General features: G+C 39.6%; 1 protein-coding gene across 1 annotated transcript in view; it reads left to right on the forward strand.

The window, feature by feature from the left end:
* Positions 1 to 27,207, forward strand: part of BOK (BCL2 family apoptosis regulator BOK) — a 485,461-nt gene that overhangs the window by 315,283 nt on the left and 142,971 nt on the right. The gene's annotated exons all lie outside the window — the stretch shown is intronic.

The raw sequence follows: 27,207 nt of genomic DNA on the forward strand, positions 1-27,207 counted from the left end.
CGGTTTCATCTTTGCTATTATACATTTTTTGTACTTGAGTTAGCCTTTGTCGGAGTCTCTGCAGCAAGTGCATTCATGTTTCTTACTTTTCCCTTGATCCACTCACAGTATACAGCATATCATAGCATAGCATAGCATAGCATGCATCGGGCCTGTTATGCATAGTAAGTGTGCATTCATCCTCCCAACCTGCTGGTCATACAGCTTCTGTGTTAATCTGACTAAGCTGTCATGCACACAGAAAACCGCCTATTACAGAAAGATGTGTTCCAGTGCTCAGATCCACAGTGCTCCAGCTGTCCAAATTACAAGAGTCTGTTCATCAGCTTGGGTCACCAGCATCGCAGAGAAACACAATTCCTTTGTGTGAAGAGGAAAGCTTTAATACTGAAATGCTTTAATGTTGAACACTAACCCTGTTCGAATCTCCTCTGTTTGGCAGATGCCTGACATGGGTGGAATATTCGCTGTTGATCTTTACAATATGGAGGCACTTCAAAGCTTCTTAATTGTTTTGGATTACTGTCCAGCTCATCCTATGCATTTTGCTATCACTGTGTTCATATGCATCTCTATCCCTTTATTAAACCTAGTGGGGTGCTGCCCAAATTCTTGTGTTTATTCTTTCCTGTTGTAATCATATATCTGTCTAATCTGTAGTCATGCAGTTGTAATAACAAAATTCAGTTTCTGTAAATGATTCCCAGTCATTGCTTCTGTCATTTCTCTAGATTTATTTACTCCCTACTACACAAACAAGCACATGGCTGTGGCAGGTAAAGATGCAAAAATACATGAGGAGATTTTCTCTTTCCAATTGTAAGTTTAGTTACACGGCAGTTTTCTAAACGATAATTGGAGTAACTTGTTTGTAGAAGTATTATGGCATCAGAGCAGTCTATAGCCTGAGACATTGATGCAGTCCTGGCTGTGAGGGGCTGCAGAGCCATTTCATGCCTCAGTATGATCCTAAAGCAGTTACTTTAAGCAGTGATGATGTAGTGATAGCTGCAGTGAGTCCCAAAAAGCACCAAAATCACAACTTATGATAGATAACACTTTGCAAGCCCAGCTGTTAGGGACACTACTTACCCCTAACTTAAAATAGTGCTTCATGTATGTGGAATTCTTGTAAACATCATGGATAAAGCCATCCCTGAGTGGAAATTTAAATATGATAAGCTTTCATAGTAAAGAACATAGTTTTTTAGAACTATAAAAGAAGTTTGTGATCCTTAGTTATGCAAAGGATTTCATAACTGTTTACATCTAAACATTTCCCACTTCGAGTCATTACAGACTTTGACAGTGTAGCACAGCCTAAATGGGGATTTCATACAGGATAAGCCCTCCCCTTGCATGAGTACATGACTTGACATGACTTACTAACAGAACGCCTGTGGGAAATCGCTTACTATTATTACTTTAGAGTAGTCATGGGCAATGAGTTAGATGTAGTTTGTTACAAACAAATGAAATACATGCAACTAATCCCAGCTCATAGGGCTGTCTGACATGAGCAGACAGAGCAGGATCGCCTAGTCATGCCTTTGCACCTTATCAGCTTCATTTTTGCCTGCCAGTTAGAGTTGCTTTGTCATTCTGTACCAGAAATGCGTATAGTTATGCCACAATAACAGCAAGTCATTTCTAACTTTCTGTGCAAGTTCATGTGACACAGTAAGATCTTAAGTGTGAGATGAATTACAGGGCCCCATCTCAAAATCTCACTGAAAGTAAGTGACGTGAATTTCTTCGACTGTTCACAATACCATTATGAAACAGCAAATATAGCGCACAAAGTTAGTAACATAGCATTTTATATCATTGTTAGTCATGTCTTTTAAATGCTTACTGACTTGTAATGCTAACAAGCCCTAAGATAGAATGAATTTCCTATCCTATCACTATCCCCTCCTTACAATTTACAATATTTCATCGTACCATTAGGAAGGGGGTTAAAGGGATCCTGCTATTATTGCCACACATCCAAATGGTTCAAGCTTTACAAAGACATAGCAGGGTGAGTAAAGAATCCTTCTTCATCTTTCTTCAGTCCAGAGTATGTGTAATCATAATTGGTATATTGGACAACATACCTGCAATGCCAGAGTAACTTTCTATGACATCCATTCTGAAGCCAATTAGATGTTCTGGAAGGGAGTTGCACAGCAGACTATGCAAGTCCCTGTATCATGGCAGGTTGGGGGGATGCCAATGAAAAATGAATCCTACATTACATGTCCACATCCTGAGAAATCTAGGTTACCAAAAGGAAAGCTCTCTAAAGCTTCAGCCCCTTATGCCAACTGACCCAAGATATTAATGCATTTTATTTATTTAACATTTGTTTACCAGGAAAGTCTGACTTGGAACAAAACCAATTTTCAGCTGATGCCCAGGGAGAAATGCTCTAGATGCATGTCTTTGTAACTTGGGAGGAAACCAGAGCACCCAGAGGAAACCCACACAGATGCAGGGAGGACATGCAGACACCACACAGAATGTACCCCAGCCAAGAATCAAACCAGAGAACCTTTTGCTGTGAGGTGACAATGCAACCGCTGCACCACTGCATTAAGGAGATGGACAAGTAAAAATGTATCTTTAATAGGTGTTTTGTTCCGTCCCCATTCAAATTTGATTTAACTTTTTTTTTTTTTGCCACACTGATTCAAAGGCCAGCATCTTACCGACATTGGAGAATGTTGTTAGAATAACAGTTCTGTTTCCAAACAGCACTGGGCTGTAGGGTAGAAATTTGCATGTATTAATTAAATGTATCTGTTAACTATAGTGTCCCTAAATAATTGTAAGGTATATGTAGTGCATTAAAATTTAGATTAATAAAAGGAAAATAAAAATACATTAGGAAATATACTGAACGAAACCTAAACAAAATGCAGTATCTCCCAGTTGCTGAATGTAATACTGGTCTTATTTGCCTTGTTTAACTGTGAACTACTTTACAGAAAGCCTCCGCATTTAGTGCAAGTTATTTCTGCCACCTAATCCCATAGTGTAATAACAAATGCTTCTAAATTGTGATTGTAGCAAAGCTGCTGTAGACGATTTGAGAATTTCAAATTGCAGAAAGCAGTCTGAAAGTCGGCAAACGTCATATTTTGCATGCACAGTGTAAATTCACATCATTCCTGTATAGAAAGGTGAAGCACCCCAAACTGGCGTGTCTTCTATAACTTCTTTACTGAAAGGTTTTCCAGAATATAGGATTATGCATAAACTGGCTTGCAGACGGTGAATGTGTCTTTGTTAAAATCAGATAATGCATTTATTTATTTATTTGTCTTTGTGGACCAGGAAAGTTCGACTGGGTAGTGCCTATCTTCAGCAGAGGCCAGGGGAATAAAGTTCCATACAAGTGCATTTAGATTAACAAGTGAATTTCAGACAGTTCTCAGAGAAACAGCAGTTACATTTCTCAAAAAACAAACATCCTTACAAGGCAAGTATATACAGTAAAGTACTTACACCAATATGTATTAGTCTATGCAGTTCCAGTATTTCTAAGTTCTTGCAAGGAGTACATGGATTTTATACTGTAGAAGGGAAATGTTGTAAACAAATTTAATCAGATTTTTAAAGAATTTGAGAGAGAGAGATAATAAAGAGTATAGTTCAGAAGTTATTTATAAAATTATGTAGGGGTGAAATGTTAGTTTTGTATAAGAGGACAGTAGGAAATAGCATGTGAGTGAGAGGGCAGGGTGTAGCATTAGTTCTATCTAGGCTGCCTGTTCTTAATTGCTGTATATGGAGGGTTTATTGATTGACTGATTCAAGTACAGGAGGGAAAAAGTTATAGATATGTAATAATAAGTCTGTGATTTCATTCAAGGTCTCAGCCTGGTGATGAGCACGACCAAGACTGGGTAAGGTATTGTTTGAGCTGGATTTTATAGCTTGGGAATTTGTTAAGTCATTTTTACTTGTGTAGGGATGGCATTCCAGAGTATGGCGATGTATCAGAAGTATAGTGAGTCCCGTGATGAATTATTTGCCTTACTAGTGATTAGAAGACATTTATCATGAGAACAAAGGTCTCTTGTGGGTGTGTAGGGCAAGAGAATACAGTTATTGCTGATATCATATCTGTTTACCGCATTAATTTGTTTGCCTCTACTAAGTATGAAGCCTCAGGTTAGAAGTCACTAATGAGTAACTTAATAGTAAGCACTATTTCACCACAATCAGAGGTGTCAGACAAATCCTTTTTGGTAGGATCACTGAGTCTTGTAAAATCTTCAACCCATTCAGTGTTACCTAAGAGGATACTGGAAAGCAGGGGTTACCGAAGACATCACATAAGTTACAAAAGGAATTGTAAGACACGTAACAGCAGCTCTGATTTGCCCATGAATGATAGGTTCATAGGTGTTTACTTAGCTAACGACCACAAGGGCCTTTTTAAGCCTAACCATGCATCCCAAATCTTTGACAAGTTTGATACCCTTGATAAGTGTAAGCATGGGCCTGGGAGATGAGCCATTTACAGGTTATCTGTTTGCATTAGAGACATAGGTGCCAAATCAGGGATGAATTTCTAGTTTACCATCCAATTGCCCAAACTGCACTTGAATTGGGTTAGGGAGGAACTCTGTTTAACATGGATGGGGAGCCTGTTCTATAGACAGGGTAATCTGTGCGATACATACCTATCTCTCCAGCAGGTTCTATTTATATCACAGGCATGGTTTAAGGGTTTAGAACAAGTAATTCTGCTACTGTTTGTTTTGTGGATATGCAGGAGGTCCATCAGATTGAGGTCTGGCAATGCCCTGTATACCAGGCATAGATCTCCCCTTAAAAGAGTGTAGGAGACAGAATACTGTGATAGGGCTTTGAGGCGGTCTGCATAGGACATTTTACTTACACCCTGTATTCTATTAGTGAGAAACTTCTGTGGATGTTCCAGTTGTTGGATATACCTGCTTAGGTACATACCAAAGGGTGCATTGTACTCAATGATAGGTCTGATGAGTGCAGAATATAGTGTAACAATGACTTCCTTGGACTTAGATGCCATACCTTTGTTTATAAATTGCACAACATAGCATGATTTCCTCACCACTGTAGACACATGATGATCAAAGGCTAGATTACTATCTATGTGTGTCCCTAAATCTCTGACTACTGGGTCAATTGTAAGGAGTGTGTTGTCAATATGATAGTTACCAGGGATGGATGACTTCCCAAAGGATACCATTATGCATTTCTTGGCATTTAGTTTTAGTCCATGGCTCTGACACCAGTTATTTGTCTGTGTCAGTCCCTCCTGGAGAACATTTGTGTCAGTGTGAGATTCAATGACAGTTCCTAATTTACAATCATCTGCAAATTTAGTCAACCGGAGACCACTGACATTGGCCTTGACTTCTGAGAAGTAAATGCCAAAAAGGAGCGGTCCAAGTACTGATCCCTGAGGGACTCCACTTGTGACTGGCCTCTTTGTAGAGATGGACTCCCCAATTCTAACTTCCTGGGTCCTGTCTGTGAGCCAGTTAGCCATCCACCGGGTGACATGTGTTTGTACCTAACCTCTTGAGTTTGTCAACAGTGCCCGAGTGGGGTATTGTGTCAAATGCCTTGGCCAAGTCAAGGTAGGCAGTATGAACGATTTTGTCCTCATCCATTGTTTTGATGACCTTCTCAAAGAAGTCCACCAGGTTGAGTAGGCATGATCTGCCCTTGGCGAAACCAAACTGGGTTAAGTCCAGTGTCTGGATGTTTACTACATCTCTATTGATCTTCTCCATGATAATTTTTTCCATGACTTTACGTATAAGACTAGTGAGACTTATAGGTCTGTAGTTTCAGGGTCCATAGATGGCCCACCTTTGTGCAGAGGGATGACTGTTGCCTTTTTCCATTCATGAGGCACGAAGCCTGTTTGGAGGCTACAGTTAAATAGTAATTCCAGAGGCCCTGATAGGTCATGTTTCATGCTACTTAGAAGGCATCTTGGGATATTGTCTGGGCCCATTAATGCAGTGTTCTTGGTCTTAGAGAGAGCATTAAGGACCTGTTCCCTAGTGATAGTAGGGGAGTTATATTTGATGATATTTCCTGAGGGAAGGTTGAGGGGGAGAGAGGAGTAAAGGTGGAGCTGAATTTATTATCCAGGAGGTGTGGTATACCTTCTGGCTCTATATAGGTGTCTCCATTTACAATAGTTTCTGCACACAATTGTGTATTGCCTCTGAGGTTGTGGACATAGCTAAAGAATGCTTTGTGGTTGTCCTTGGTCTGGGAGTCCAAACTTAACTCAAATTTGGCTTTGGTAGACTTTATTTGTCCTCTGAGTTGTTTGTTTAGTTTGATGAGAGTGGTTTTTATCCCTCATTCTTTTACATTTCAGAAAAAAACATGCTCTGGTAACTTTTCCTCCCCACAAAATAAACATACTCTTTCAACTTCTTTTTATGTGACATATTTCCCTTACAGGTAAGTTACTGATTACCAGTCTTCATAGAAAACCGTGACACTCTTGATACACAGTGTTCTTCTTACTTTAATGTCTTTAATCACTTCTTCTGGTAAATGTTCTCATGGATTTGCGTAATAATATTGTTTCAACACATCCTTTTATCTTTCTCCATATCATCAAGTTTTATTTTCCATGTTAGTATTTTTTTGATCATTTTTAATGTCCTCATTTACCATTCTTTTTCTGTTTTTCTTATTTCTGTCCTCTCAGACTTTTTGTACTTATATTTAATCATTCTCACTATTAAATTATCATTCTCTTTCTTTACCCACTTTAATTCTCTGTACAAGTTTAAAGAATCAGAATAAACAGCTGGATTTAGTAACCCCAACCCACCTTCATCTTCACTCATATATCTCTTTTCACTGGGTTTAATCTTGAACCCCATATGAAAGAAAACACCAATTGGAGAATGTCCTTTTCATATTTTACTGGGGCCATATAAATATTTGACATATATGCTATTTTTAATCATATTACTAAATTCACCAGGTAAATCTTCTTCTTGAACACAAAAATATATCTCCTCCACAGAAGACGTTTCTTTCATTTATTTTATCAGACCCTCCCATTGCATCATAACTACATCATTTTCCAAAATTTGATTCCTAGCAAAGACACTTCATTCATTGAAAAATACACACATACAGTTTTCACCACATCACCCAAGCCCTTACTTTTAGTGTTATTCAAGGTCATTCACTTTTTTGAAACATCTATTCAGACAAACCCACACTTCCCTTGTCCATATTCTGTTCTCAGCATCTCCAACAATATCATCTGCGTATGTCAAAACTAGTGGCATCACTAGCTCCTTTTGCATCAGCTATCTAGCATCTTTCATTTTATAAGCTCATTCACTCACTGTCACATTAGTCACCAATGCAAAATATATTCCACTCATGGGATATTCCACTCATGGGACATCCTTGTCTTATACCACACTACATGGATATTTCTTTTTTTAACCACCCATTCAGTAAAGCTGTCACTTTATCATTCTGATATGTCGACATACACACTGGGTTTATGTATTAAGAATCATTGATCCTCAGAATCAGATTTTTCACTGGCTAGAACTTTAAAAAAATATTGTCGATCCCTTCTCCTGACCTCCCTTCCTGCATGCAGCCTCTCTTCTCCTTTTCCCCTCCATATTTTTTTTCTTCTTCTCCTAGTTAATTCCCCCTACAGTCTCTTGTTCTCCTTCCTCATGTATATTTTCTTCCCTTTCCTCTTCTTTTTCATTATTTACTGTTTGCTCTTGATAATTGATGCAAAAGTATTCCTTCCTTTAAACAACATGCAGTCAGCCATATATTTTCTTACTGTATGTCCTTTTTCCCCACATTAGTTACATTGTATCTTGTCACAATCATTAAATGAGAAAAGTCCCCACAAAATAAACACAGTTAGGATGGCCAGCATATCTCAATGTTCCTTTATGACCAGCCACAACAGTGACTCTGGACAAGTGTTTCACCACTTTTTTTTTACATTTCAAAATGGCTTCCAACCTCCATCCACCATTCCACAAGTGTCGGTCATCTCTACACAAACCCTGCATGCATTGTTTAACATCTCATCAGTTCTAAATTGCAAAGTACCAATTTTTTTACATTTATGTTATTACAAGAAACAAATAATTGTTGTACGGATAAATGTCCTTATTTACCAAATTCATTTTTTGGTCTAATTCTCACAGCTGTTTTTCTCTTCTTTTTTTAAAAACAGTTTTACTTACAGTTTGTTGCTGTGCTCCTTTTTTGCCTACTGTCACTGCTGCATATGTTGCAGTTACTCTATTATCTGCTGCACAAAATCCAGACTCCTCCTCAGTCTGTTGCTACTTTCCTCTTTTACTTTCTGTCACTACTGAGTAAGTTTTCTCTGCTGCCACGTCCCCTGGTTCCTTTTCCACATTACCATCCTCAGCACTTTTGAAAAAGTTATCTGTCATTTCACCCCATGAAACAGCAGAGCTGTCACCTGGATCATTTAGCTCAATTATTTTCAACAGAACATCATCTGCAAGCCCTCCTGACACCATTTCTGTTATCTGGAATACTCCAATAGACTCTGTTATTTCATTCTCCATTGAGACAGCTAAACACTGCATATTTGTATCATCTACCACAAAGAAAATTTTATCTACATTCTGATATTCTATTTCACATTTGTCTCCAAATTCTCATTTTCCACCTCCATATTCTCCATAGCTTTTCTCTCCTCCGCCATCTTGCTGCATCCCTTAGGCATAGCCGGCCTTAGGCATAGGCCATCTAGGTGGCCGCCTAGGGTGCCACTCTAGCAGGGGCACTTTTCCAGTAATCCTGATGGTATAAGTAGACCAGAATGGGGACAACAGGTGTTGTTGGGATGGCTCTGTGGAGACCTTTTGCCTAAGGTACCAGTTGACCAAAGGCTGGCCCTGCCCTTAGGCCTCTTCATTGCTGCTATAGGAGCCCTCCCACATCATCTAACAGCTGAAAAAACTAAGGAAAGCTCACTGATACCCTGGCCAGATTTCCCCATGTAGTATAAATACCCCCTCTGTCTCCTCCAGAAAGAGGCCACTAGCCTAGAGGGATGAACCAAGTCAACAAAGAATAAATAAATAAATAAATAACAATGCATGCAACTGTGAAGTGCTTCTCTTTCAAAGTTGATAATCATGCTAATGGCAATCCTTTCTTTTTAAGAAACAGAAAATAATGTACTAAATGCAAAAATGTAAAAAAAGAACATATATAGAACCATTCTACACATCTTAAAAGATATTTAATACATGGAGCATGGTGATTATGCTTCTATATTTGGAAAAAACACAACTCAGTTAAGCACTAGAGTGGTGCAAGACCCAGCCTTAACAAATGTTATCTATTTGATGAATCTGGGCATCTTGAGGCAATGTAGCAATTGCCTCATGTACACAGACAATCCTCTCCTACTACCACCGAACACCACAACCTGTGAGAGATGCACTTATCTAGCCAAACTGGAGGTAAAGCTCTGTACAACCAAGACGGAACTTGACAGTCAAGAGGAGAAGGTAAACACTTGCACCACACCACACTCATCACATAGTCCCACTAAACCTACGCTACTAAAATCCACACATAGAAACACAAAAACATTTGCAGAGGTTCTCAATTATAATCTTCTCAAGCAACAGAGACCTCCAAAGCAGAAACGCAAGCAACCTCCTCCCCCTAACACAACCCAAATGACACATAGCCCACAAACTCAGTATGCCAATAAACCACAGCCCATAAGGCAAACCAACGTACCCAACACACTAGTCATAGGGGACTCTATAGTCAGGCACACTGATGTCCCACTCACCTGGCTAAACAAGGAGAAGGTTACTGTCAGCTGCCTGTCGGGTGCCAGGATCCGCCACATAACCCATGCACTCAGGGCACTCCACAACAAGTACAAATATGACTCTGTCATTGTCCATGTTGGCGTGCACAGTCTGAGACATACCTCCCTGGATTACATGATAAGAGACATGGAAGAGCTCTCCGATCTTGTAGCCTAGGCAGGTATGATCTTAGCCCTGAGTAGCATCCTGCCATTATCCAGAATGATACAGTAGTATAAGGACAAAATGATTGACTTCAACAATTGACTAAGCTTTTGGTGTCATTCAAAGGGGATCCAGTATCTGTCTGCCTGGGACGACATGGTCGACAGACCAAGATGCTTTGCCAGAAATGGCCTGCAACTGTCGCCCCTGGGATTCTGGATACTGACTAAGGCTCTTGCCACCCCTACAGTGTCTTTTTTAGGCAAGGTTCAAATGACAAATTCACCACCATAACAGGAACAGGCAAGCAAAAACTGAGGGTAATGCTACTCAATGCTAGAAGTCTAAATCTGAAAATGCACTCACTCAGGGCACTCCTTAAAATGGAGAACATCGATATCTGTGCAGTGACTGAGACCTGGTGCAAGGTTCTAGAGAGCACCCCTGCATTACCAGGCTATAACTCATACCACACTTTTCAGCCATCTAACCTGGACCAGAACACCAAAGGTGGAGGTGTGTCCATATTAATTAAGGATATCCACACCTCCAGGCTAGTTGTGCAGCATAATGCATCCGAGGTTAGCCAAGTGCAACTAACTCTGGGCAAAACTACAATCCAAATTGTAGCTTGCTACAGATCCCCCACCATGCCCCAGGATTCCCACTATTCTTTTCTTGATATACTGGAAAATATTAGGGTTCAACCAAACACCCTAATAATGGGCAATTTCAACTACTCCACCATTAACTGGGAAAACTACTCATGTACCAACTCCTTCACTCAACTCTTTCTGGAATTCATAAATTCCAATGTCCTGGATCAGTTTATCCACACCCCCACCAGGGGCAACAATATCCTAGATCTAGTCATTACCAGCATGAGTGACTGCTGTTCCACACCTGAAATCAACTCCTCATTGGTCAGATCCGCCCATAAGCTAATCACCCTAGATATCTGCATCCTGTCCCCACCCACCATTAAGGAAACCACAGTAAAATATTTCTCCAAAGCCAACTTCATGCTTCTTAAGACAGAAGGGGCGAACTTCATGACACCCATGCAGATAGACAATACAGTTACAACTGCTGAAACCTACACAAAGGCACTCTATAGGCAGTTACACAAGTGCATGGATCATGCTATCCCAGTCAGAACCAAGATGCTATCCTCCAAAAAAAGGAAGCCAATCTGGTGGTCCCCTGCCATAAACAAACTTTACAACAGAAGGAAGAAACTGTTGCAAAAAAAGAGTAAAACCCCATGAGTATAGGAGCTGCCTGGTCAGCCTCAGTAAGAAGCTGAGATCCCTTATAAGATCCTCCAGAGCTAGCTACGAAAACAAAATCCCCACTGATTCTAAGGGCAACCACAAAGCATTCTATAGCTATGTCAAGAATCTTAATGGCAACACCCAGATCTGCTCTGAGTTACAGCACAATGTCATGAAAATTACAGAACCAACTGATATTGCCAACATCCTGGCATATAGGTTCAGTGTTAACTTTACCCCCCTCTCACCCCCTAAAGGACCCATATCTATACAGGAAGAATGCAGAGCCCCTGTATTCACATCTATGCAGGTAAAAGCTTCAGTCTCTATAACCAAAAATACAGCATCCATAGGATAGAACAACATCCCAGGCTGCGTTTTACATGAACTTCAGAACAAACTGGCTCCCCACCTAGGCACCATGTTCAATCATAGTCTCACGTCAGGCTTTGTGCCCACTGAATGGTGCACAGCAACAGTTATCCCACTCCACAAAAGGGGAGCCACCACTGATCCTGAGAACTATCGCCCTATTAGCCTGACAAGCCTGGTCTGCAAGGCCATGGAACGTATCATCATGGAACTTATAAACAAAGACATTGGTAACATCCAAACTCTGGACCCCACCCAGTTCGGGTTTGTGAAAGGCAGATCATGCCTTCTGAACCTGATTGACTTCTTTGAGGCAGTCACCAAAGCCATAGAAGAGGGTAAGGTGGTTCACACAGCCTATCTTGACCTTGCCAAGGCTTTCAACACCATCCCCCATTTTGGAATTATAGCTAAACTCACTAAACTAGGTATAAATCCCTATGTCATAAGATGGGTTGCCAACTGGCTCACTAACAGAACCCACACTGTAAAAGTTGCAGACTCCAAATCTGACTTCAAACCAGTGACAAGTGGAGTACCACAGGGTTCAGTCCTGGGACCTTTCCTGTTTGGTATCTAATTCTCTGAAGTACAGGCTAACACAAAAGGCTTCTGGCTAATGAAGTTCACAGATGACTTCAAACTAGGAGCCATAGTCAAGTCCCCAAATGATGTGGACATTCTACAAAAGGGGCTCACTGAGACAGATGCCTGGTGTCAGAGGCATGGCCTCAAGCTCAATGCTAAAAAGTGCATTGTCATCCCCTTTGGTAAAAACTCTGTACCCATGAACTACCACATAAACGGCAGTCTACTTAACACCGAATGTGTGATAAGAGACCTTGGAACCCAGGTAGACAGAAATCTCTCCTTTGATAATCACATCGTCACAGTAGTCAGGAAATCCTTCTATGTGGCACACCTCATCACAAAAGGGTTCTCATCCAGGAAAAAAGAGGTCATTGTTCCCCTCTACTTGGCACTCATTAGACCCATTATAGAGTACAACACCCCTTTTGGAATGTACCTCACAAGACATCTGCAGCAGCTGGAAAGGCCACAGAAGTACCTCACAAAGAGGATTACTGGCCTCAAACAGATGCCCTACACTGACCATCTCAAAAAACTCCAGCTTTACTCTGTAGCATATCGCCTACTCCAAGGAGATCTCTGCCTAACATATAAAGCTATGTTAAACCCAGAGTTGTTGGACATGCTACATCTTAAGAAATCCCAATCCCTCTGAGCTACATGCTCTAGGGACCTAAACCTTGTCACCACAATAAACAGGACATGCTGGAGGGATAGATTCCTGTCCCAGATACTTTCTATACTCTGGAACAAGCTACCCATCTATGTCAAGCAAAGTTCTTCTTTAGTACTCTTCAAGAAAAATCTTGATGAGTGGATGGGAAATAGGAAATACACCCCAGTGATCATTCTGTGGCTCTGCTCGACAGGGGCACATGAAATTAACTTTTTTGGATGGCGTAAGCCAGGGATCCTTTTTGGCTAGGCTTACTTAGGCCCTTGGGCCGATAACCTAGTACCTACCTATGAACCTACGTTAAGCACCCCCTCCTTAAGTAGTCAAGGTTGGGTCCAGCACTACACTATAAAATCTACCAGTATGGTCAAGCAAATAGCAGAATAAAAGATTTGGTTCTGGCTGCTATTCCTACAGATACGATGCCCATTACCCTTACAAACTTAGAAAGGAGCTAAAATAACAGGATGTGTACTCATTTGCATTTTCCCTGAAGGATGCAAACTCTGAAACTCAAATGTATGTCACTATTCATTGACTTCAGTCTTCTGTGATTTGCCTGAAAACCACAGACTTTATGAGGAACAGACCAAACAAATGTAGAAAAATATGGACAGTTTTAGAGGCATGGCAAGGTACATGTAAAAGTAAGGGACTGTGTGTTACACTGCTTTTCTGACAGCGCTTGCTAAGTGGCTAAGTGCTTTATGGCTTTGAAAGCAGGTAAAACACGTGTGTTTTTTTCTTTTTTTACTCCATGCACTACAAAGAATTATGATCAGGCCTCTGGTCATAACTTTCAATTATGCATTCTCGACATGGATGCACAGATTCACTTCTTAAGCTTCACTCATGTATTTCTTGGTGTCTGTATCTCAAGCACATAATAAACAGGTTATGATCATTAACACACTCATAATACTCTGTGTTTGGCAAGTGGAATGCTTGTGGAGACTGTAACATAGATAAACTTTAAACGTGCTATCTAAAAAGTCATACTGAGGAGATGAGGAGAGGAAGAACAAATTATATGTGTTCAGTGATTCCTGCAATGTATACTTCATAATTTTTCCTGAATCCAGTGTTTACTGTATCTGTAATGTTATTTATACTGAAAACAAAAAACAAGTAATTTTGTCACTCAGAACAAAAAGTTCTACTTGAAGATGTCTGTTCTTTTATAATTATAACAAAGAAAGTTCAGTTTTAGGGTTTACTGTTCTTCTGCTGGGATGTAACAAGAAGAGGGTTCTTTTGATTACCCTACCTGCCTGCTTCATATCTACCAGGATGCCAGTTAAAACAAAAGACTATTCTGACAACATCATTTAAATGTAAATAAGAAATCCAAGTGGAACAGTAAACTGCATGGTACTTAAAGGGGAGGGAATTATCACCCTATGTTCCAAGATCCATTACTATGTTATAACTTTGGAGTGGGATGCTAGTTATTCTGTAAGTTAAGGGAGAGTTTTTTTTTTGTTTAGTTTTTTTTTTTTATTGTTGTTTTTGTTGTTACCAAATGTGACAATACTTCACTTTTTAAACACTTAATTTTAGCCCATTTCTTTACACTAGTTGTTTCAAAGGTAATTTCCTGCTATAATGAATGGATGTCAGAAGGAGATTTTACAGCAACTCCTACTTTGTGGTCACCTACAAACTTAGTTAGCCAAAGGTCCTCATTTCCATTCTGGTGTTTGGGGAAGCAGATGTCAAAAAGGAGGGGGTTTCAGTATTCAGCCATGGAGCGTGCCACTAGTTAACTTCATACTCTCCAAGGAACCACTTGTCACCCTAACTATGTTGGTTCTACATGTCAACCAACTGGCTTGCCACCACATCATGTACAAACCTACTTTTATGGCACTAAGCTTATTAAAGACACCAGCAAAGGGAATAGTGTTGAAGACTTTGGCCTGATGTAAATAAGCTGTTTGAGCAGAATGGCCCCTATCTACAGCTTGTGTGGCCTTCTCAAAGAAGTTAACTAAACTGTGTTGGCAGAAACTCTCTTTGACAAATCCTAACTGATGTGGGTGTAGCCTGATAAGGGGCTCCCTACTGAAATGTCAGCAATTGAAATGTCGAGTGCAGAATACTAAAAAAGAAAAGACAAAAAACACAGGAGAACAGCAAATCTTGAAAACTACTCTTGTCCTTAAAACTTCTTTTTGTATCTCCTGAACATATACATACCAACTCCAAGATCATCACTTAAAACTTCTTTTTACATCTCCTGAACCTATATATACCAACTCCAAGATCGTCATACCTCTGAGAAAATGGAATATTGAGAGAAATGGCATCTTAGACTTAGTATATACAAGTCTAGTCTTTTAGCCATTCAGTGTCCACATTTCAGGACTCACTGTAGCAGGTCCTGACATTTCAAATCATTACCCTCATAAGGTTTTTCATACCATAGTCAATTAGGTCAGATATGAATTGTTCCAGGGCTTTGCAAATCAAAATTTTTCAAGCTGGTAGGTCTATAGTTTCCCAGGTCCACAGTAGGGCCATTCTAGTGTAGGGTCATCACCACTCCAGTCCACCATACTTCAAGGTTAAATCCAGTAAATAAGTTTTATGCAGCGATCCTTTTCAGACATGCTTAGTTGATTACTCATCCTATGTATATTTCTGACATGCCTTTATAGCCTCGTACTAATCGCCCTTAACACTTCTTTGAAATGTGCATAGCGTATTATTTTACTACTTTTATTTAATGTTTGTCATCTGGGTAAGTGAACTGGTCTATGGCCCCTTTGCAGTCAAGACCTTGTACTCAAAGGCAAAGACAGATTTTAATACAACATACAAGAGACAGACATATAGGCAATACCAGTAGAACAAAATGTTTGCAAAATGTCACTAAATGCAAGGAAAATGAAGAAATTAACTACTTACATACAAGCACAAGATGCAATAATATTTAGAAATAGAGAAAATGTAGCCTGTCAAGGACGTAGTCAATCTATATAAATAAAATATACAGAGACAAAATGCTATCATAACAGCATTTCATAGCCAGAAAAAAAATAAACACAGATAGTTATAGATGCAACCTTGTACTTAACCTAACATTAATATAAGCACTAAGTCTAAATGTTTTTCTTATTATTTGTCTACTATGGTTTGCTCTCAAAATAAAGAAACACACCTTACCGGTTGTCAGAAGGTCGAAGGTAAGGGTACAAAAAGGCAAAACTGCACTCGGAAATCCTGTCGACTCTGAAATGTCGGCACATAACTTGTGTTCACAGTTTTCAGCATCAGTGTTTTGAATTCAATCTCATTACAGTGTGGATCAGGAAAGTTACCCTTTTCCTCACTGTAGAATATATAATTAGCAAGGGGTGTGGGGAGTGCAGGGGGGCTTGCCCCCCTGCAAAACAGTAGATATGTGTATGTTTTTTTTTGCAGTGTTTTTTCTGGATGGTGAGTAATCCATTACATGTTGAATGTTGAATTTTCCTTCCGAAAAAATCAACATTCTGAGCAGTCGGCTTGATGGTTTTCATGGTTCCAGTTTGGGAATGTGAATATCTGTCATGACTGCTTTCTTTATTTTGATAGTAAAGAGTGTACTTCATATATATTGTATATTTTGATGGTATACTTTTAGTATTTTTATACAGTATTTTGAAAAAAATAGATTGTGAAAAAATTGCACACATATTTCATGTTACTTGAATTACTTTTCTCCCAGGACCTCATCTGCAAAAGGTCTGAGTTGCTCTTTGACTACCCAGTTAACAAATATAAATAAATAAATAAACTCTAAAAATAGATCATAAATCTGTCTCTGCATGCTCACAACTAAAAAAGCCAAACTGCATTATTCAAAAAAATGACAATTTTCTCATGAGTGACTCGAGGAAAGATTGGATCCAAAACACTGCACTACTAATCAATGAGAGCAAGACACTGAAGGAAAGAAAAATCGTATCACAATATGGGGACACACAACACCCTGCGAGATGAATGCACCTAGGTAGAAGCAAAACATTTATGCCAGAATGATTGCTTCCATCATGCCATTTTGTTGTTAAGAAAATTCCAAACAAATACCAACCACTCAGAATGGTAATACAGGAACATTAGTACCAGGCTAATCATGGCATATTTTTGTTTTCATTTTCTCGAAAAGTTGTTAAACAGCTTTCTCTTCATCTCAGACTTATAACAACTCCAACCCTGTTTAGTCCTTCCCTGTTATTCCCCTTCTGGACAACCTTCCTATAGATCCTTTTCAAGATAATGTGAAGGAAAATGTAGAAGAGACTTGAACCTATACTAGTACAGAGAAGAGTGAAGCAGAAACAGGAAACCATGGTGGGAGAAAACCAGTGGAGAGCGTTTGGTGAGCAGCTATAGACATAGGGCTATGGTAATGCTGAGAAAGCTGTGGAGAAGACATGAATGCCAGATTCTGAAGAGGCTTAATTCCCTGGAAGAGGAAACCATGTCGTTGTTGAGTAAACTGGTTGCAAAGAGAGTGATGGAGTAAGCTAGAATATCTGGAGAAAAAGGAAAATATTGGCAGGGATACACCAGAGAAAGCCTAATGGATAGTGCTGTAGACAGTTTGCTGGGATTAAAACAAGCAAATAAGACATAATAAGGAGAGTAAAGGGATAATAAAAGGATAAAAAAGACAGGTGTGCAGTGAGAGGAAGAAGATGAAGATAAGGTAAAAGGGAACTTACATCACAAGGACAGGAGAAAAGGGAACTGGGTGTGTAACTAGCAGGTAATAGAAACAGAAAGTAAGATGACAAGAAGTGGATGTGCATATGAAGTTGTGGAAAATAAATAACAAGGGTTTGGAGGATGATACTCTGAAGGATCATGAAGGAAGAAACTAGAGGTGTTGGAGGAAGAAAATGAGAATTTAGGGCTACTAATAAGTAAGACTGTGTCTGTTGACAAAGATCGACCTGTTTTCTCATGACATTAAAACGTGTACAGTAATCACTGGCAGAAGTTTTGTCTCCAACATAAGCTAGCATGAGGTGTATGGTGCATAGAAACGTAGTAGCCAGGGTACAATGCAAAAAGCTGTAAGGTTTGCACCCAAGTTGGGGTAATCCCAGGAATACCATACATGGTAGGGGGGCCCTTGGGAAAACAGAGCAGGAAAAGAATATGAAGAATGTATCCACTCACTGTGAGAAATACCACAGCACAATTTGGGAGGGCAGTTGTGAACACCAACATGATGATGGAGGTGTAGCTATGGAACAGTAAAATAGTGCTAACACCATCTTATTATATATGCAGGACAAAAGCCAAAAGGAATATTGTGTGCAGTCCTACAATCAATACAGACAGTAGGCAAAAAAGGCAGACAGAAAGGAGCATGTATGGCAGACAACAATATAATAACTTGAATGGGTATGATGTATTGTCATTAAGGTAAAGAATATAAGGTATATATACAGTAAAAGAGACATTTCATTAATAATTCCATATCTTCATGCATGTAGCTGATTCTTTGGACCCAGATAATACTTCCTGTCTTACAGACGGTACACATTTAGTGCTTTTGGCATCTTTAGTCATATTTCACACTTTTAGTTCCTTAATTACCTTATTTACCTTATTCTGTATACCTTCAGCTATACTAATGTCCATCCTTGTGTAAAGCTTCCAGAATGTGTTTGCTTTTTCCTTACCACACTATGTGAAATAGTTCATCCTTCTTGTATGACATTTCTTCTATTTTCAGTTCCTCTATCCAAAGTACACACCTTAGGATTTTTAGTAAGTAACCAAAATTTTTCATCTGATCTCCTATTTATTTATTTATTGATATTTCTCTCAGCTGTTAATACCTGACACATCCTCAGAGTTTGCTTATCAGTCTTTGGATTCCTTTGTCCACGATACCATGACCCAAATGTGAGAGTGAATCAGACTGAAGCATCAAAACTGTTGACATTCACTGAGTACCTTTAAGTCGGTTACACTTAGTTGAGTTGTGGAGGTCTTCCCCCTTCAGAAGAGTGTTTGTGTCCACCCTTAGTCACTGTTCTGTGTTTAGAGAATTTAGTCAACAGAATTTGGTGAAATCACTCCTTTCATTTAAGTGTAGTGGACATGGACCTCTCTTCTATGAATTCAGAGATCTTCAAGAACTGAACAGCGTAATATTTCATAAACTTGTACTTTATCTTTTCAGTGAGGTGGGTATCAGTGGCCTGTGGTTAACTAATTTCATGTCTGAGTCCTGACTATACAGCAGAACTACCCTGGCTGCCTACTGTTTTCCTAATATCTTACATAACTCAATAAACTTGCATATAAATTGATCAGTAACTATTTTAAGGCCTGAGTAATGTGTTTAGGTCCATTTTTTCAAGAGTTTGGCCTGCTGCAGGGTAGTTCTGCTGTGAATGAATATGAAAATGAATACTGTCTCGAGGTGACTTATTTTGAAGGTTTGAAAGGACTTAACAGGAAAACTTCAGAACTCCTGAACTGCAACATATTCTCAAGCTACTCCCTTTAGCATTTGATGAGTTTGCACTCATGGGGTCCAATTAATAGGGCAGTTCTAAGCTGTACTGGTAATCATTTTGCTTTAGAAAGGGTAGATCAGTGGTGTGCTGTTATAGCAGAGAGGATTATTACTCTGCAGCTAGTATTTGACATACTTTGCATGGCATTTTTAAGCTTTATCAATGAAACTGGCACCAGTTGTCTTCTTCCATCAGGCCCTTTTTGGAGGATGCTTGTGTCAGCTGGAGAGATTATGGCGCCCAGTTTGCAGTCATCTGCGAACTTGGTCAGCCACAGTCCTTTCGTGTTGGCCTGTACCTCCGAGAAATATATACCGAACAAGAGAGGTCCCAGGACTGAGTCTTGTGGGACACCACTTGTAACTGGTTTGGAGTCTGACATGGCTCCAGCAATGCTAACCATGTGGGTTCTGTCCTTGAGCCAGTTTGCAATCCATCTAGTGACATAGGGGTTTATATTTAAGCTGGTGAGCTTATCTATAATGCCTGAGTGGGGTATTGTATCAAAGGCTTTTGCGAGGTCCAGGTAGGCTGTGTGGACCACCTTCCCTCGTCAATGGCCTTGGTGACTGTTTCAAAGAAATCAACCAGGTTTAAGAGGCAGGATCTGCCCTTAACAAAGCCGAACTGGGTAGGATCCAGTGTCTGTAGGTCCCCAATATCTTTATTTATGAGGTCCATGATGATCCTTTCCATAGCTTTGCAGACCAAGCTAGTCAGGCTTATGGGGCGATAGTTTCCAGGATCCGTTGAGGCACCACCTTTATGGAGAGGGACCACTGTTGCTGTATGCCACTCTTTGGGCACATATCCTGTAGTAAGGCTGAGATTGAACAGTAGTTTTATGTTTGGGTTTAGCTCTTCTTGGAGTTCATGTAGGACGCAGCCCAGGACACTGTCTGGTCCCATTGATGCTGTGTTTTTTGCTTTGAAGAGGGCAGCTCTTACCTGAGCATCTGAGATGTCAGGGGTGCAGCACTCTGCTGGGATAGATGTTTGCCCTTTTGGTGGGGAGGGGGGGGAGAAGTTTGCGCTGAACCTGTCAGCTAGGATGTTGGCAATGTCTGTGGGTTCAGTGTATTTTTTGTAATTTTGGACTAATTCTGAGCATATCTGGGAATTACCACCCAGGTTCCTAACATAACTAAAGAAAACCTTGTGATTATCCTTAGTGTCCTGTGCAATTTTTCTCTCGAAGCAGGCCTTGGACAATTTAATGAGTGTCCGTAGTTTTTTGCTAATACTGATCAGTGATGCCTTCCCTTTTTGGGATTTTGCTCTATCATTTAGTAGCTTCCTCCTTCTATTGTATAGTTTGTTTATGGCTGGGGTCCACCAGACAGGACGTCTGCCTTTGGAGGATTGGGTCTTGGTTTTATTTGGGATTGCATGATCCATGCATTCCTGAAGGTGTTCATAGAATGCATTTATAAATGATTCTGCGGTCTGGGCCGTATTTTCCACAGGCCCGGGGGCTTTGAAGGATTCCACCTCAGTTTTGAGGATTGTGAAATTTGCTTTAGAGAAGTTTTTCACTGTGGTTTTCTGGGCAGGGGGTGGGGTCGGGATGTGAATATCCAGTGAGATTAGTTTATGGTCTGATCTTACCAGTGAGGGATACACTTCTGGTCTGGAGCATAGAGTCCCCATACCTTCAACTAAACTAATGTCCATCCTTGTGTAAAGCTTCCAGAATGCCATGTACTATTTTATGTCTTACCTTCCTAGAATCCTCTTCTACAGAAGGATCGCCCCTGGCTCTTTGTAGTCAGTTCTACATGTGTTGTAGTGACACATTCTGTTAATGTTTGCTTTTTCCTTACCACACTATGTGAAATAGTTCATCCTTTTTGATCAGGACCCTAAAATATGTAATTTCTTCTATGATGTACAGCACCATATTTTCAGTTCCTCTATCCAAAGTACACACCTTAGGATTTTTAGTAAGTAACCAAAAATATTACTTTTCATCTGATCTCCTATTTATTTATTTATTGATATTTGTTTACCGGGGTAGTGCACTGGTCAGTACTGACCAATTTCAGGCTCAGCCCGGGTGAAATACAAGACATTTCACAAACAAAAAATACATAAATGTAAGCAATAACAAAATAGTTCAGACTAACTACATAGAAAAATACTATACTTAGCCAGTCTCGTGCTCCTACCTTTCTATAGTCTACAGAAAGCTTGCATTTCTGCACAGTTCTCTTGTGATATATATGATATAATTAGTCCATATGTAGGTAGGCCCAATACAGACTGCTGGACAATTCATCTAGTCATCTGCCTTGCAGGCAAAACTAATCCCTTATCTTCTTTGTTTTCTAATACCTTTTTCCCTCTCAGCTAGTTAATACCCTGACACATCCTCAGAGTTTGCTTATCAGTCTTTTGATTAGAAAAAAATGTCAAATATTTTGAAGGTCTAAATACATTACAGCCGCCTGGTTCCCTTTGTCCACGTATACCATGACCCAAATGTGAGAGTGAATCAGACTGAAGCATCAAAACTGTTGACAACATAGAATACAATAGTCGAATGAAACAAAATCAGTCATTCATTCACTGAGTCCCCTGTAACTACTCCACAGACACCACCTCTGCTATCCAAAGGGGTAATAACCTCTAAGTTGGTTACATTTAGTTGGGTTGTGGAGGTCTTCTCCCTTCAGAAGAGTGTCTGTGTCCACCCTTAGTCACTGTTCTGTGTTTAGAAAATTTAGTCAACAGAATTTGGTGAAATCACTCCTTTCATTTAAGTGTAGTGGACATGGACCTCTCTTCCATGAATTCACAGATCTTCAAGAACTGAACAGCGTAATATTTCATAAGCTTGTACTTTATCTTTCCAGTGAGATGGGTATCAGTTGCCTGTGGTTAACCAACTTCATGTCTGAGTCCTGACTATACAGTAGAACTACCCTGGCTGCTTATTGTTAGACTTCAGGAAAGTCCCTCCCGCAGTCCTAACATGGATACTCTCCTCACTGAGTATTGTGATCATAACTGTGTCACTTCTGCTGTCTCTGCAGTGCTAATAACCTAGGTTTAGGAATGGACCTCTGACACTGAAAGGTGCATATCCGGTAAACATGCCTTTTCCTGGGGGAAAGAGGAGCACAGTCACTAGCAAACTTCAGTGGTGGTTGAAAGCAGCAGAATGTACCATAAATTGCATACTTGGGGGTGGACTAGATAGTTATTGTTACACTGCTTACTTTCTCTATGGAAAAAGTAATATTGACAAGCTACATATAGGTAAATTCTACAATCCCCACTCTTTCCTCCAGCCCCCCCAAAATAACTTTGCATTAGTTTTATTAATAATATAATATTTTTATACTGAGAAAAATCTGCTTTTCATGAGTAGATGACCAGTGTTCCCAGTCCATAGAAGGAGGTACACTGGCACATCAGGTAAGGTATTCACATCTTCACCAATTGGCATTTCAATGGAGAGAGAAAGATCAAACTATATTATTAGTGCTACTGCTTCAAAATCCTACAAAAGAAAGTTCAAACGTTATGCTGCAGACTGTCTCCCCTTTATCACTTTGATATCTGCCTCACAGAAGCATTTGTTAAGCAGATAGGAGTTTACAACCTACCATGTAATGTTGCAAAATACCTCAAATGGCACCTTCTGCTTTGTGCTTTATGCTGTTCCATTTGTGACTTTCTTCTTTTCAAGCTTTTATTCTTTAATATCGTATGAGTGTTGACAATCGCCTCCAGAAACTTAGAAATTTTCATTTTTCTATCACCGTTTGTAATAGATAACTAGATGGTTAGCTCGTCACTAACACCTCCACCTTGCTGAGTTGTATCTGCTGCCTGGATTCCTAGTACAACAGTTTCCTACGGTTAGCATTGTTTTATTGAACTACCTGGCTGTATCTATTGCAGTCCCCAAAACACTAAGCACTGTGTTTTTTTAAACATTTTATTTATTTTGGTAACTAGGCAGGTGGGATGGTCCTTGGCCCCTTTTCAGTCATGACCCAGGCACAGCTACAGTCCCAAATAATTTTTATTTTATTATTTTATTTTATTTTTATTTGTTAACTGGAGTGGAAACTGCTCCAAGTGAACCAGTTCAAGCTCAGCCAAGGATTACAAAGATAAAACCAATATCATTTATTACAAGTAATCTAAAGTTAAGCAGTAGGTAATTCAAACATGTTAGATGTGTATGTACAATACATGATGGCCATATCTAGAAGGTGCTTACAGAATATGAACATACATTGTAGTGTTTAAAGTACTCACAACAGTAGGAGACAGAGAGGAGTATTGGTTACTTCCCTTAGAAGGAAAAGGTGGGGAAAAAGATGAAGATGAATGAAGATGGGGGTGTAAATTATAATGCGGTGGGGGGGTGAATTATGAGCTGCGTGGAGCTTAAATGTGAAAACAACTTTTGATAAAAAATGTGGAGTTTAAGGTGTCTCAGACTGCCCCTGTGTAACACTGTTTTGGAAGCATTTGTACTGGGATAGTTTTAATAGGTGTTTTTTTTTTCCAGTTTGAGGCAGAATTTGGTGAAAGAAGAAAGAAGATTATGGACCAGATTCCAAAAGAGTTAGTCTCAGTTAACATCTGCCCTGATTGTGAAAGACCTGCTCTTAGTGTATGTCAATTGCTTCAGTGTAAGGCCTATCAGCCTGCTGTCAGTGAAAGTGGTCACTTACAGTAACAGCAAATCTTTTGAAATTGTGGCCCATGTGTCATTAAGGAGTGATTGGCGTGTTTTGGGGCAAGTACTAAAAACTATTAAGAAAGACTGATCTGTTGTACAGAGTATATTTTGGGAGCTTAAAGATAGGGCTATTGAATGGGATTAGGGATTTGAGGTTGTAGGGGTGCTTCTGATGGAGAGTATGCTGGCAAAAGAAGGGGAAGGACTTTACACTGATGAGTTTATGCTAATTCAAATAAAGTTTCTTTAAATGAATACTGTCTCAAGGTGACTTATTTTGAAGGTTTGAAAGGACTTAATAGGAAAACTTCAGAACTTTCAGAAAGAAGCTAAGTTTCACTTTACTCCCTGAACTGCAACATATTCTCAAGCTACCCCCATTTAGCATTTGATGAGTTTGCACTCATGGGACCCAATTAATAGGGCAGTTCTAAGCTGTACTGGTAATCATTTTGCTTTAGAAAGGGTAGATCAGTGGTGTGCTGTTATAGCAGAGAGGATTATTACTCTGCAGATAGTATTTGACATACTTTGCATGGCGGTGAGATTTTTAAGCTTTATCAATGAAACAGGTGCAGCAGCAGGTCTCTTCTTAGTGGGCCATCAGGCCTTCACTAAATTCAGCTTAATCTGAAAATTTTCGTAGGTCATGAGGAAGATGTTTCCAATCAGCTGGATCAGTCTTGCTAAATCTTTTTAAATTTATTTTCTCCAACCAAAAGCAAGACAGAATAGAGTTCTATGGAAAGTAAGTATATAGTCATGCTGGGTTTGAAGGTTTTATGGAGATGTTTTGAGTCTCAATGTATTCTTAAAGGAGGGTTAATAGTTTTCATACAAAAGTTTAAGGTGAATGTAGAGAGTATCAGGGTACTGGGAGTGCTGACCAGTACCCACAATGCCTTTTCAAAGGAGGTCCAGTGACATTCATTTCAAAATGTAAACCATTATCCACAGTAATTTTTGTTAACTATCAAATAGTTCAAGTTATACAGTACAAGTACTTAGGCCTCAAACATGACCCCACCCTGTCTATCAAAGCCCACACAGAAATGACTGACTAGGCAAATGCTGTTTGTGATAGTTTGAATTCAGTTCATAGTTTTCAAAGAGTTTAGGGTAACAACAGAAAGAGGCATATTGCAGACACAGTTTGAGAACATTGACTGTTAAATACAATGGGAATGTGGGGTAAAATAGCTGACAATCATAGAAGAGGCTCTTAATTGAATTCCAAATGTATATGTTATTGTAGCTGTGTGGGGTTTGGTGGAAAGGGTTGGGGTTTGAGGCCAAAGCACTTGTATTGTTTAACTTGAGCTATTTGATGGTTATCAAGAATTACTGTGGTTAATGCAGAGCCAGACCCAGAGCTGGGCAACCTAGGCAATTATGAAGGGCCTGCTGACTGGGGTCCCACAGCATTAATGTAATTAAAATTAAAAAAAAAAATCTTAATTCAAATAAAAGTTTTCCTTACTTCCCTGCCTCATTGTATTCCATCTGCGTGCTGCTTTGGAAGCAGGTGCAGGCAGAGCAGCATGGGTGAAATGTCATTTCCGAAGTGGAGCCTTCCTTCCATTTGAATGTATTTATACAGGTACGGACTGTTTAGCAGGAGACTTGATTTCTGAAGTGCAGCAAAGCACTTAGACTAATTTGAAACACTTGCAGTATGATTTGCACCAGATAGCAGGGACTTTTCTGTTCCAGGAGTGAGTGTGAAATGTACTCAGGCTCAAACCCTGTACCTTAGCTATAGCTGACAAGAGCCTTAATCCTCTTTGCCAACTACCAGTCAGCTGAAATGTTTAAAATGGGTACTTTTGTAATTGATTGGTTTCTGCATTTCTTTTCACTGCTTAATGGAAAAAAAACATTCAAAACTACAAATTTAAAATGCACTCAAATATTGCTGTATTTAACAAGAAATACATTAAATAAATAAGGTGAATCAAACAACAGATTCATTTATGCATGGTCCTAAAAATGTATGCAGGGGGCCCATTGTTTGAAAACAGCCCAGGGACTAAGGTACACTTAATCTTCCACTGAGTGTGTGTATTTTCAATGAACTTGAGCTTCAATGCATTTTCAATGACTGTGAACTTCAATGCATTTTCAAAGATGAGAGCTTTGCTCATGCTAAGTCTGTTTTTAATGTGAAGCTGTTTTGTTTAGCAAATGGCCGTTAGGGTTTGTGCTAAAAAAATTGTAAGTAGTGTTAGTAGCACAGTAAGTGTCATACCTGTCTTTTGTGCAGAAGGCTGTAAGTTCTACTCCCATACCATGTAGATGGGTAGCTGACATGGCAGTGCAGTATAAGGGGGATGTTGTACTCTTGAGTGCTTCATCTTTGGAAGAGATATTAAACTGAGGCTACATCTGCCTGCATTCATGGTAGGTGCTGTGAGATCTTTGACATCCACCTCGGCTATTGAAAAGAGCAGGGGTAACTTCCCCAATGCCCTGGCCACATTTCTTCTAGTAGTATAAATTCCACCAAGGGTCTCCTCTGAAAGGAGGTGACTAACCTAGTAAGCAAAGGATGAATAAATTAAAAGTTTTAAATTTAAATCCATAGCTCTGTCTGCATTTCAGAGTAAACAAGAATATAGTTATACACATTAAGAGTTTTGAACAGTGTTTATGGTAAATGGGTAGAGAAACAATGGGATACCTGGATGGCTAGGGGGTGCCCTGGTCCATTACCCTGGCTAGGGCTTCATTTGACTCTGATCTGGCTCTGGGTTAATGGTTTGCATTTTGACAGCCTCTGAGAAGTGGCAATAACATGGAGGCAGTTTTCTCAAGTGCTTAGCGTTAGGCTGTTGGTATTGAGCCAATGGCAAATCTTAAAACATCTTACTGGAATTATTTTTGCATACGGGTTGAGGAAGGGCTAGCTCTTTCTTGTGTAGTGTCATCTGTGTAAAACATGATTAATGAAAGACATATAATGCTAGAAATGTAGTTTATATATAATGGGAATAATAATAGTCCAAGAACAGACCTCTTGGGGACA

Source organism: Protopterus annectens, chromosome 4.part1 (genome assembly GCF_019279795.1).
Source record: "Protopterus annectens isolate FY-2018-M chromosome 4.part1, PAN1.0, whole genome shotgun sequence".
Lineage (NCBI taxonomy): Eukaryota > Metazoa > Chordata > Ceratodontiformes > Protopteridae > Protopterus > Protopterus annectens.